The sequence below is a fragment of the Leopardus geoffroyi genome, chromosome D4 (genome assembly GCF_018350155.1).
Source record: "Leopardus geoffroyi isolate Oge1 chromosome D4, O.geoffroyi_Oge1_pat1.0, whole genome shotgun sequence".
NCBI lineage: Eukaryota > Metazoa > Chordata > Mammalia > Carnivora > Felidae > Leopardus > Leopardus geoffroyi.
Window position 1 is genome coordinate 27,380,786 of NC_059342.1, and position 11,711 is coordinate 27,392,496.

General features: G+C 42.0%; 1 long non-coding RNA gene across 1 annotated transcript; it reads left to right on the forward strand.

Annotated features, from left to right (window-relative positions):
- The first annotated feature begins 8,259 nt into the window (after window positions 1-8,259).
- Window positions 8,260-11,711, forward strand: LOC123592598. The gene is made up of 2 exons (XR_006709862.1): window positions 8,260-8,693; window positions 9,657-11,711. It is a non-coding gene; the product is annotated as an uncharacterized LOC123592598 (long non-coding RNA).

Below are 11,711 nucleotides of genomic sequence, written 5' to 3' on the forward strand. Positions count from 1 at the left end.
CAGGTGCCGTCCCTCCACTCCCCATCGTTCGGACACACCTGCCTTCTTGCATGCACTCGGTCCCCTCCTGCCAGAACGCCCTCCTTGTTTTCACCTATCTTCAAGTCTTGGTTTAATGCCAGCTCCAACCTAAAGCCTCTCCTAATCCTGCTATCTGGAACTAATCTCTCCTTCCTCAGTGCCCTCCTTCGTTTCTTTACACAACTCCTTTGGCTCTTATCACGTTCTGCCTGGTGGGATAGTCACACGGCTTACATCACCCCAGATGGTGAGTTTTTTGGATGAGGGGCTTGTTCATATTTACAGCTCCTATCCAATATTTGACCCTCCGTGGAGACCGGGTGGAAGTCACATTACTGGCACTCAGTATGCCAACAAATTTACTATGCTTCACAGCAACGCTTTTATATAGATTTCTCTCTATTTGAATCTATCTATCTTCTCAGTCACACAGCTGTTTTTCGTGGGAACAGTAATTGTTTCTCTGTTTAACTCAGTCTCTTAAACATGACCAACAGACATTCATCATTTACTAGACTAACTTTCTCATACGATTATATACGGAGTGTCTGTCACGGACACGTGTTGAGTGATTTACGTATTTTATTTTATTTCATCCTCTCCAGGGAGGAATCTCTTCATTGTACAGGTGAGAACAACTGAGGCTCTTCGAGACTGCAGAGTTTGACCAGCCTCACACAGCTGGTAAATACCCGGCTGGGGCCTGAAATGAGATTTGGATGACTCAGAACCCCGCACTGTGAAAGGGGATGGGCTGTTTCCTTTCATCTTGGGAGGAAATGTTGCTCCCGAGGAGAAAACAGAGCAGGTGACCACTCCACCTCTGGTTTGCTCCTGATATTGGAACTGCCCTCCAGCTCGGATTTCCCTGGACAGTAGTAAGATGGCCCAGCTTGCCTCCTTTCTAGTGATGGGGATTCCCTCTGACTCCAGCCTGGTTTCCTCGCCAGATCCTTTACGATTAACCTCATCCTCACCCAGGTGGGCTCAGCCATCCTAAATCTCAATAACTCAACAATCCACAAATAGTTTGTCTTTCCAAGAGACCCATGGGATGTCAACTCTGGCCTTCCTGGAGATGGATCTGGCCATTGGGAATGGTGCTGGTACTCCGTCACAGAAGGTGCCAAGAGCAATGGAATTTCTGGCCTGGCCTCCGCTAGGGTCTCGGTAGGCGGAGCCCCAGGCAGGTCTTTCTGGGGGCTCTCTTGCCTGCCAAGTTGGTGTGACCCTGGGACATGGTGAAAGGTAGAGCTTTTTGGTTAGCTATTTTGCAGGGCTTTTGGATTCTCTTGCTTTCTTTCCCCTTTGGCTTCTATTTGCAGAGAGACTCGGCTTTGAACCCAAATGCATTGAGGCAAGGGTGCCGGGAGCAGCCGGGCTCATTAACCGGAATCCTGCAAGTGAATGCAAAAGTGTGAACACAGTAACAGTGCTGAGGTGACTCTCCTTTTTTTAGATAATCCTCCCCGTCTTTTTTTTTCCCCTCTCAAGTTTCTGTTGCCTCATGTTCCCCCCGCCCCCCCCCCCCCCCCCCCCCCCCCGCCCAGTTTCTGTCTTTCCTTTTGCCCTCCCTGAATCCTTCTCTTCACCATTGTCTTTTATCTTCTCTCTTTCAAGGCGAAAAAGGACACAGCTTCTCAGCGTCTGACGTCCGCCTGTCAGACTTCTTGGCCCTCGGGCTGGAAAAGCTCTGGAGTTCTCAGGAATCCTTGCAAGCCTGGCTCCGAGGGGAAGCTCACCCGTGCAGACCACAGGGAGGAGCGAGAAGCCTTCAAGGCGCAGACCAGGTTGGACTAGATTCAGAAGCCTAATTACCACCAGAAAATTAAAGAAAGGTAATAATTGCTTTTAAACACTTAACAAAAGGCAATCTCACCTCGCAGGTTTGTAAATTTGTAGTGAGAACTGATTACAAGGGGGCACTTGTGCTACTTTCTTTGTGTTTGATTTGCAAACCAGAATGCACACGCCCCCATATGCATAATTGGACCCTCACGGTCTCCGCATCAATGTGGCAAGGCAGCCCAAGTTTATTTATCCAGGGCTCATTCAAAGAAAAGCTGAATGGAACAAGAAAACTCCCACTTTGCGATGGGATTAGATACCGTGGAGTATTCCTCCCCCCCGCCCCCCCCCCCCACTCTTTCAAGGATTTTTTTTTTTTTTTTTTAAGTTTCTAAATCTGCTTGGGAAAAAAAAAAAAAAAGTAAATTACCAGAAGTGAGATTAGTGGGGAATATTGTTCTTAGGACAATAGTGTCTTTATGGCCTGACTGGTATGGGCTCCCTGCTTCAAAAAAATACAAGGGCTGGAGGTGTGGGGGTTCTTAATTGCCTACATCTGATCAACTGGCAGCAGAGAAAGAAGAAGAAAGAAAGAAATCTCATTCAGCTCTGATTTAGCCTGGATCAAGTCCACTTGCTAATCAGAGTTTAATGAGGATGCCACTGGCCCTGTTGTATTTGCCAACGCTCCCACTAAGGTCCCTGGCCTTCTGTTTGTGCAGGGAGCACTTTCGTCCGGCCGCCCCACGAAGCAGGATGCGGGTTGACATGATAGAGTCCCAGCCCGGAGAAGTTAATTAAGTTTGGGCCCTTGGCATTCCAAGTCACCGGAACCCATGGTGGGAAGCCTCACCCACCGCACAAAAGAGACCCACACGGAGCTCTGAATGATCGTCCTCGGCGGGGGTAGAGGGGCTCCTGCGTGCCCCACTGCCAGCTCTTAACCCCGGGGACCGTGTCCCCTCCACTGCACAAACTGAATAGGCCGGCAGGACCGCGGGCCGCTTCGGGTGCGGGAGGATTCGGGAAGCGCCCGGGCCATCATCCAACGTCTCTGAGAGACGTGCAGACTCCACGGTCCTCAAAGAATCCGCAGACCTAGGAAGGCGCAGATAAAGGAATGATCTTGTTTCCAAGCTGTGTTCATTCTCTGCGGTTTAGACAAAAATGACCGCAAGCCGACGGTTGACCTTTAGACGCGCGAGCTGCTGTCTTTTCCGGTTTTAATTGTGTATCATAACCTCCCAGGAGGGAGTGAAGCATCCGAGGTCTCCATGAGGATGCGGGAGGGCGCTGACACCGTGGAGGCCCAGAAACGCAATTCACGGGGTGCGGGGAGCCCCGGATAAATGGTCAGGACCTCTTTGCTGCGCGTTTGCGTTTGTGGCACGCGAAGGCCGTGAGGGCAATAGGAAGAACAGACAGTTGGAGGGTAGTGGGCTTGGGTTTTGAGTTCCAGGTCCGCCTGAATTCTTGGAGGGTTCGTCCCTTCTGACAAATTGAATGTTTCCCATGGGGTCGGGATTGGGATAGTACGAGTGAGCACCGCCTTGTGCAAGGTCACGTGGTAAACGCTCTCGCTCCCTCTAGACCCGCAGTTCTCCAAATCTGGAGGCCAGCAGAATCCCCTGCAGAGCTGGTGAGCATGCGCACTTCTGAGTCCCACCCTCAGAGAGTCTGAGGAGCAGATCCGGGGCGGGCCTGAGACTCTGAATTCCTAAGGAGCCCCCTGGTGATGCTGCTGCTGCGGAATCAGAATCGTTGGGCACGCTTTTAGGCACTGCCTTGCATCACCCTTCTCTCCCTCCCTCCCTTCCTCTTTCTTTCCTGATTTGTGTTATTCACATGTGGTTTCTCTAGTGCCTACAACAGTGCCTGGCCCATTGTGGATGCCCCAATAAAATGTATCGAACAAACGACAATAGCCACAAGAAATAGATGAAAAGACAAGGTTCCAGAAGGATAGGCAGTTTGGCCCAGACTACACAACCAAGAGAGAGCAGAGAAAGAACAATTACCAGATATTTGTGGCTTCAAAGCCAGTGTTTTTAACACCCATGCCACCGTCTCTCACTCCCAGCATGCTCTGGGCTGAGGCTAATTTGGGCATAGTTCCTTTGGGAACCTGGAAATCCTGACTGCCAGCCTCACACAGAGCTCTGAATGGCCCCTTCTCTCCCGAGACAGCAAAACTGAAAATGTAGGGGGTGGCCGATTGGCCTCAGATGGCAAAGGTGGTCTTCTGAGAACCTACGACTCGGCCAACCCATTCTTTTTGAACCCTTGGAAGTATCCAGAGAGAATTTTACCAACACCCTTTCCCTCATTTATCGGACAGCTGACTGGAATGTTTTTCTGCCTCACAATTTGGATTTACCCACCAAGAAAATTCTTCCTCCAGACCTTGGGCAAGCTCTCGGATCTTGTTTTATAATCCCAGCTGTTGCAACAGCAACTATAAACTCTGTAGAGATCAATGGTTATAATGCATAATGAGATGCTCCAGAAATGTTTGAACACATTAATGGACAAACCATTTTTAAATGGAACTTTTTATTTGGAGTTAATTATAGATTCTCACGCATTTGCAAGAAATAATACGGAGATATTTCTTATGCCCTTTACCCAGTTTCTCCTAATGGTGACATCTTGCTAAACTATAGTACAATGTCGCCACTAGGATATTGACATTGATGTAGTCAAGAGCATTTCCACCACCAACCACATGGATCCCTCATGCTGCCCTTTTACAGACATGCCTCATTCCTTTTTGCATCTCCCTCCCCATCCAGAACACTATGGAAATCACTAATCTGCTCTCCATTTCAATAATTTTGTTATTTCAAGAACGCTAGGTAAGTGGACTCATACAGCATATTTCCTACTGAGATTGATTTTATTTCCACTTAACACAGTCCTCTAGAGATTCATCCAAGTTGTTGCTATATCATGCATTTACCCCTTTCTTGCCAAGTAATATTCCATGGTACTGAAATGGAAGTTTGTTTTTACCATTTAACTGTTGAAGGACATTTGGAATGTTTCCAGTTTCTGGCTATTAGGAGTAAAGCTGCTGTGACGATTCATGGACAGGTTTTTTGTGACCATGTATTTTCCATTTTCTGGAGCAAATGCATCAGGAGTATAATTGCGGGGCTCTAAGATAGTTTATATTTATTTATTGTTTCGTGAAACCACCAAACTGTTTTCCAGAGTGGCTGTACCATTTTGCATTCCCATCGGGTAATGGGAATTCAGTTTCTCTGCATCCTCCCTAGCATTTGTTACTGTCACTATGTTTTATTTTAGTCTTTCCCATTAGGTGTGTAGTGATAACCTATTTTGGTTTGAGTTGTATTTCTCTAGTGGCTAATGGTGCTGAATCTCTTTTCACGTGCTTCTTTGGCAATACACATCCTCTTTGGTGAAAGGTCTGTTCATGTTTTCTGCCCATTTTCTAATTGGATTATTACTATTGAGTTTTTAGAATTCATTATATAATCTAGATACTAGTCCCTTTGTTAGATATGCCGTTTGCAAATATTTTTTCCCCAGTCTACAAGCTTGTCTTTCCATTCTCCTAACAAAGTCTTTCACAGAGTGAATGTTTTTGATTTTAATGAAGTCCAGTTTATCAGTTTGTCCTTTTATGGACTGTGCTTTTGGAGTCAGGTCTCTGAACTCTTTGCCTAGCTGTAGATCCTGAAGATTTTTTCTTGTTTTCTTCCAAAAGCTTATAGCTTTACATTTTACATTACAGTTCATGATTTACATGTTGACTTAAATTTTGTATAAGGTATAAATTTAGATGTTATGTTTTTTGTCTGTGGATGTCCACTTGTTCCAATGATCTTTCCTCCATTGAATTGCTTTTACACTTTTGTCAAAAAGTTGAGTGTATTTGTGCGTCTGCTCCTGGGTTCTCTCTCTATTCTGTTCCATTGATCGCTTTTCATCAATACCACCCAGTTTTGATTCACAGAGCTACAAAATAAGTGTTGAAGCTGGATAGATTGATCCTTCCCACTTTATTCTTCGTTTACAAAGTTGTTTAGCTACTCTAGCTCCTTTTGAGTTTCCATATAGAGTTTTGAATGATCTTGTCTCTAGCTACAAAAACTCTTGCTGATATTTGGATGAGCATTGGCTTAAATATTTCTAAAAATTTTCATTCTTATCATGCGAAGTGTTCAAGTGCACGTCCATATGACACATACGATGTTTTTGATTTCTTTCATCAGCGTTTTGAAGTTTTTGGCATACGAGTTCTGTATGTGTTTTGCTAGATTTATCTGTAAGTTATTTCATTTTTCTGAGCTATTGTGAATGGTATGCTATTTTAAATTTCAGTTGCCATGATGTCATGACTACTATATTTCTGGTATATACCTGTATACAATTGACTTTTGTATGTTCTTGTATTCTATGACCTTTCTGAACTCACTTACAGAATTTGTTTGTTTCTTATAGATTTCTTGAGAATTTCTATGTAGGTAGTCACATAATCTGTACACAGAGGCAGTTTTATTCCTTCTTTCCAAATTTACTTTTTTTTACCTTATTTCACTTTATTTTTTCTTGCCTTGCCATCTAGCTAGAACTTTCAGTACTATGTTGAATGAGTGAATATTGAATATTGAATAAGTACTGTATGGTTTTCCTTTTGAGATATCCTTGCCTGTTCTCAATCTTGGAGGGAAAGCATTCAGTTTTTTACTATTAAACATAATGTTAACTTTAAGTTTTTTTTTTTTTTTTTGTTCTTTTTTTTTTGTAGATGCTCTTTATCAGGTTAAGTAACTCCTCTTAATTTCTGTTTTTCTGAGAATTTTTATCATGATGCCTGTTGGATATTGCCAAGTGATTTTTCTGCATCTGTTGATATGATCACATGATTTTTTTCTTCTCAGATTATAATGACTGATTTCCAGATAGTCAATCAGTTTTGCATATCTGGAATAAAACCCACTTGCTCATGGCATATTATTCTTTTTATGTATCATGAATTTTATTTTCTCATATTTTGTTCAGGAGATTTGCATCTGTATTCATGAGGGGTAATGGTCTATAGTCTCTTTTTTCTTCCTTTTTTCTTTCTTCTTTCTTTCTTTCTTTCATTTTTTTTTTTTTTTTTTTTGTTACTGTCATTTTCTGTGTCTGGTTTTGGTATTAGGGTAATAGTGGCATCATAAAATGAATTTGGGAGTGTACTCTCCTCTATTTTCTTGAAAAAACTGTGTAGAACTACTGTTAATTCTTTAATCACTTGAAAAAAACTCTTCAATGAAACCATCTGGGCCTGGAGATCTCTGTTTGAGAGTTTTTAAATTACACATTTAATTTTCTTAATAGTTGTAAGGTTATCCAAATTTTCCAATTATCTATTTCATATTGGGTGAATCGTGATAGTTTGCGCATCTTGAGAAATTGGTCTATATCCTCTAAGTTGTCATGTTTAGGTACGTAGAGTTGTTTGTAGTATTTCCTTATTGTTTTTTGATATGAGTAGGGTTTGGAATTATACTTTCTGTTTCATTCCTGATACTGGTGATTTCTGTCTTCTCTCTTTTTTCTCTTTCAGTCTTGCTAGAATTGAATCAATTTGGCTGATTTTTTTTTTCTTTCTGAAGAACCACTTTTGCATCGCTGAAATTCCTATGTTCTATTTATTATTTTACTTCCTTTGAGCTTTCTCTTCGATTCTTGGATATTTTTTAGAAGTGTGTTGTTTAGTTTCCAAATGTTTAGAAACTAGAAATGGCTCACACTGGGTTCTAAATTCTTCCATTAAAAAAAGTTTCATGATATCTAACATTGCTAATATAATATGGTCACAAGTGACCAACAGTGGCAGATAATTTAGCTGTGGGTGCTATACTGTGAGATTAGGCTAACGCATTGCCTGATCAGAGCAAAATTTGGCATTGGCTTTCCTTTCTTTTCAGGGAGGTGCCTGAGAGCCTTGACTTCTAAGTCTCTGGCCCAGGTTCCCAGCAATGGATGATGGGGCATTGAGAGTCATGCTTTTGTGCAGCCTAGAGGGTTCCCTTCTTTTAGTAATGTCTTCACTGGAGACTGTAGACAAGCGAGAAGCAAACCAGCCAAGAATAGGCTATGTAAAAATGAAAGCTCTCTGGAAACCTAAATGCGTACCACTAAGGGAAAGAAGCTACTCTGAAAAGGCTACATACTACATGATTCCAACTATACGGTGTCCTGGAAAAGGCAAAACTGTGGGGACAATAAAAAGATCAGTGGCTTCCAGGGGTTAGGGGGCAGAGAGGGGTGAGTAGCCAGAGTGCAGAGGAATTTTAGGGGAGTGAAAATACTCTGTATGATACCATAATGGTGGATACATGTCATTGTACATTTGTCAAAACTCACAGAATGTACAACACCACGAATGAACCCCAGTGTAAGCTACGGACTTTGGATGATAATGGTGTCAATGCAATTGTTATTAATTATAAACAAATGCACCACTGTGGTTGAGAATGTGTAGTGTGGGAAGTTGTGCATGTGTGGGGACTCTGTGTTCCGTATGATTCAATAATTCTACTTCTGTGTGTATCTTCAAAAGAATTTAAACTAAGCAATCAAATAGATATTTACACACCCATGTTCATGGCAGCATTATTCACAATAACCAAGAGGTGGAAATAATTCAAGTGTCCCTCAACAGGTATTGGATAAACAAAATAGAGTATATCCATACAATGAAATACTATTCAGCCTTAAAAGGAAAAGTAATTCTGATGCATACTACAACCTGGCTGAACTTTGAGGATGTTATGATAAGTAAAATAAGCAAGACACAAAAAGACAATTACTGCAGGATGCCTCTTCCATGAACTACCCAGAGCTGTCAAGTTCAGAGACAGAAGGTAGAATGATGGCTACCGGGGGTTGGAGGAAGGAAAAAATGGGGAGTTATTTAATGGGCATAGAGTGTCAGCTTTACAGGGTTGTACAACAATCAAGTGTACTTAACCTCACCCCACACTTAAAAATGATGAAATGGTAAATTTCATGTTACATATATTTAACACAATTAAACCTTTTCAAACACTAAAAAAAAAAAAATTAAAATAAAAAAAAGTTAAAAAGCAAGCTCTTGGAAGCAGGGAAATGTCTACTAGCTTCAAAAGTTCAGGAGGCTCCATTTAATTTAATCTGACCTCCCTTTGAATGCAGCTCCTAACATTTTTTTTTTTTAATTTAAATTTTAGTCAACATCCAGTGCAATATTGGTTTCAGGAGTAGAATTCAGTGATTCATCACTTATATACAACACCCAGTGCTCATCACAACAGGTGCCCTCCTTAGTACCTCTCACCCATCTGGCCCATCCCCTACCCGCTTCCCTCTGTCAAACCTCAGTTTGTTCTCTACCCTTATGAGTCTCTTGTGGTTTGTTTCCCTCTCTCTTCCCCCGCCTCTTCCCATAAGTTCATCCGTTTGGTTTCTTAAATTCCACATACGACTGAAATCCTATGGTATTTGTCTATCTCTGGTTGACTTATTTCCCTCGCATTTTTATTTCTAGTGGTGGGCACTGTAGTTTTTCTCTCTCTGGTTCCACTGTCTCTAGATTTTTCCATTCAACTTTCCCAATAACGTAACAATACTTTCACACGAGGCCCCGTGAGAGCACTGACACGACAGGCAGAGGCAGGTCTTGGCCCCGAGGGGCTCATAAACTGATGCAGACAGATGCTTCCTTACAGAATGTGATCCTGTTCAGATAAAATAGGATGCCAATTGAAATCTAGCCTCTTATTCAAGTTTTTTTTTTTTTTTTTAGACAATTGTTGCCATTTTATTTATAGCTAATTTCTCATTTCCAGCACTTTTCCTGTCCAAGTCAAAACTGGTTCTCTTCCACATCCAAAGTGTGTGGGGACGACCAAGAGACACTGGCTCATCACCCGGCTCCTAGAGAAACACAATGGAGGTGTGTGATGTGACCTTCTATTCAATAATATAAGCAAAAATCCAGCTTGATTTATTGTTATTGTGGTAAAATATACATAGCATAAAATTTAACATTTTAACCATTTAAAAATACGTAGTTCAGTGACATTAGTGTATTCTCACTGATGTACAGCCATCACCACCAGCCATCTCCAGAACTTTTTCATCAGCCCTGTGATGAGACTCTGTCCCCATGAGGTAATAAGTCCCCATTTCTCTCAGTGCCCCCAGCCCCTGGTCCAGTTTTATTTTTAATTTGTGGCCTGGGTAAATGAACATGCAGACCTGGGAGACTTATAAGGTACATGATCTTGCTCTCCCTTGCTTCTCTTTTTGAACATAATCCTTTATAATAGACCTGAAATTGTGTGTATTAGATTTCCCACCCTATATAGTAGAGCAGGAAGCCAGGCTTAGCAAGCTAACATCCCTCCTTTTAACTGTGTATAGTTTTCTTCCCTGGCTTTTCCTTCTTTCCTGGGCAAATTATCTATCTGCTAAGACTCTGAGAACTGAGGCACATTTCCTGGCCTCTGTTGTTGGCTCAGGCACTTGCCTGGAATTTCTGGGATGCCAGCCCCCTGCACGTATCTTGGAGGTGCTTATACCGATGGGTTACACCAAGGAAGCAGACGCCGTTCCTATAGGGGTTTCAGCACTGGGAGGTGAGATCTCTGGCTGCGAAGGGTTCTTAGCTTGAGTTCCAAGTTTGACTCTCCTAACAGCTGTTCAACTTTGAGATGACTTAGTCCTTCTGGATCTCAGCTTCCTCATTTAAAGGAGCCTCAGTTTCCTCAATGTGCAATGAGGATGATGACATATCTGATATTTCCACTTGGCATCTCCAATTCGACGGAATGAAATGGCGCTCTTGATTCTTCCTGCCAGATTGATTTCTTCGGCAGCCCTCTTCGGCGTGATCCCACATCATCCATCTGATAGTTTATGATGGAAACCTGGGGACAGCTCTTCATTTCCTTCCCTGCTCATCAGGAAGCCCTAATGATTGCACATCTGACTCCCATTTTTGACTCACACTGCACTGCTCTCCAATTTCCCAGCCACCACTAAGGACTATGGGAGCAACCTCCCAACTTGTTTACTTGCTTCCGTTCTTGGTTCTTCTCCAACCCATCGTTAATCATCAGAATCCGGATAAGAACACTTCTATAGTGTTCTCTACGCTGGCCACTGTTCTAAGTGCATTATGTGTATTACCTCATTTAATCCATATACTAGAAGTAGATGAGTCCCTACTTAAAATGAATCTAGGCTTCCTATTTTAAGAATCACGTTCTACCTCCCTATCTCGCTCTGCCAGATTCTGAGTGTTGTGTTCTGGCTTCCAGATGTCTTCATCAGGTCTATGTGTGCAGCAGGTCTTCTACAACGACTGACTGAAAAGGCCAAGGTCAAGGGCAATGCCTACTAAGTACTAAGAGAATTAAGAAGCCATCTTTATTTCCTGTAGCTCTCTTCTTGTGGTCCTGCCTTAGTACATTTTTTTTTTTTTAAGTCTTCACTATGGAAAATTTTTAACAAATGTAAAAGTAGCCAGAATAATAAAATTAATGCCTGTGGATATGTCCCCCAGAGCCAACAGCCATCACATCATGGCCAAGTTTATTCCATCTATGTGCCCATCCATCCCCCATCCTAAATTATTTCAAGGCAAAGCCCAGACATTATATCATTTCTTCTGTAAATATTTTAGTATGCATTCCTAAAAGATAAGATCTTTTTTACTATGCCATACCCAAAATACCATTATCATACCTAAAATTATTTAAAAAGCCACTCCTTAATGTTGTCAGTTGTTATATATATCCTATTATCAATTATTATATGCCAGTTATTATCTCATCCTTAGAATACATACTTTTATAGTTTATATCTGAATTTATTCCAATAAAGTCCACACATTTTCA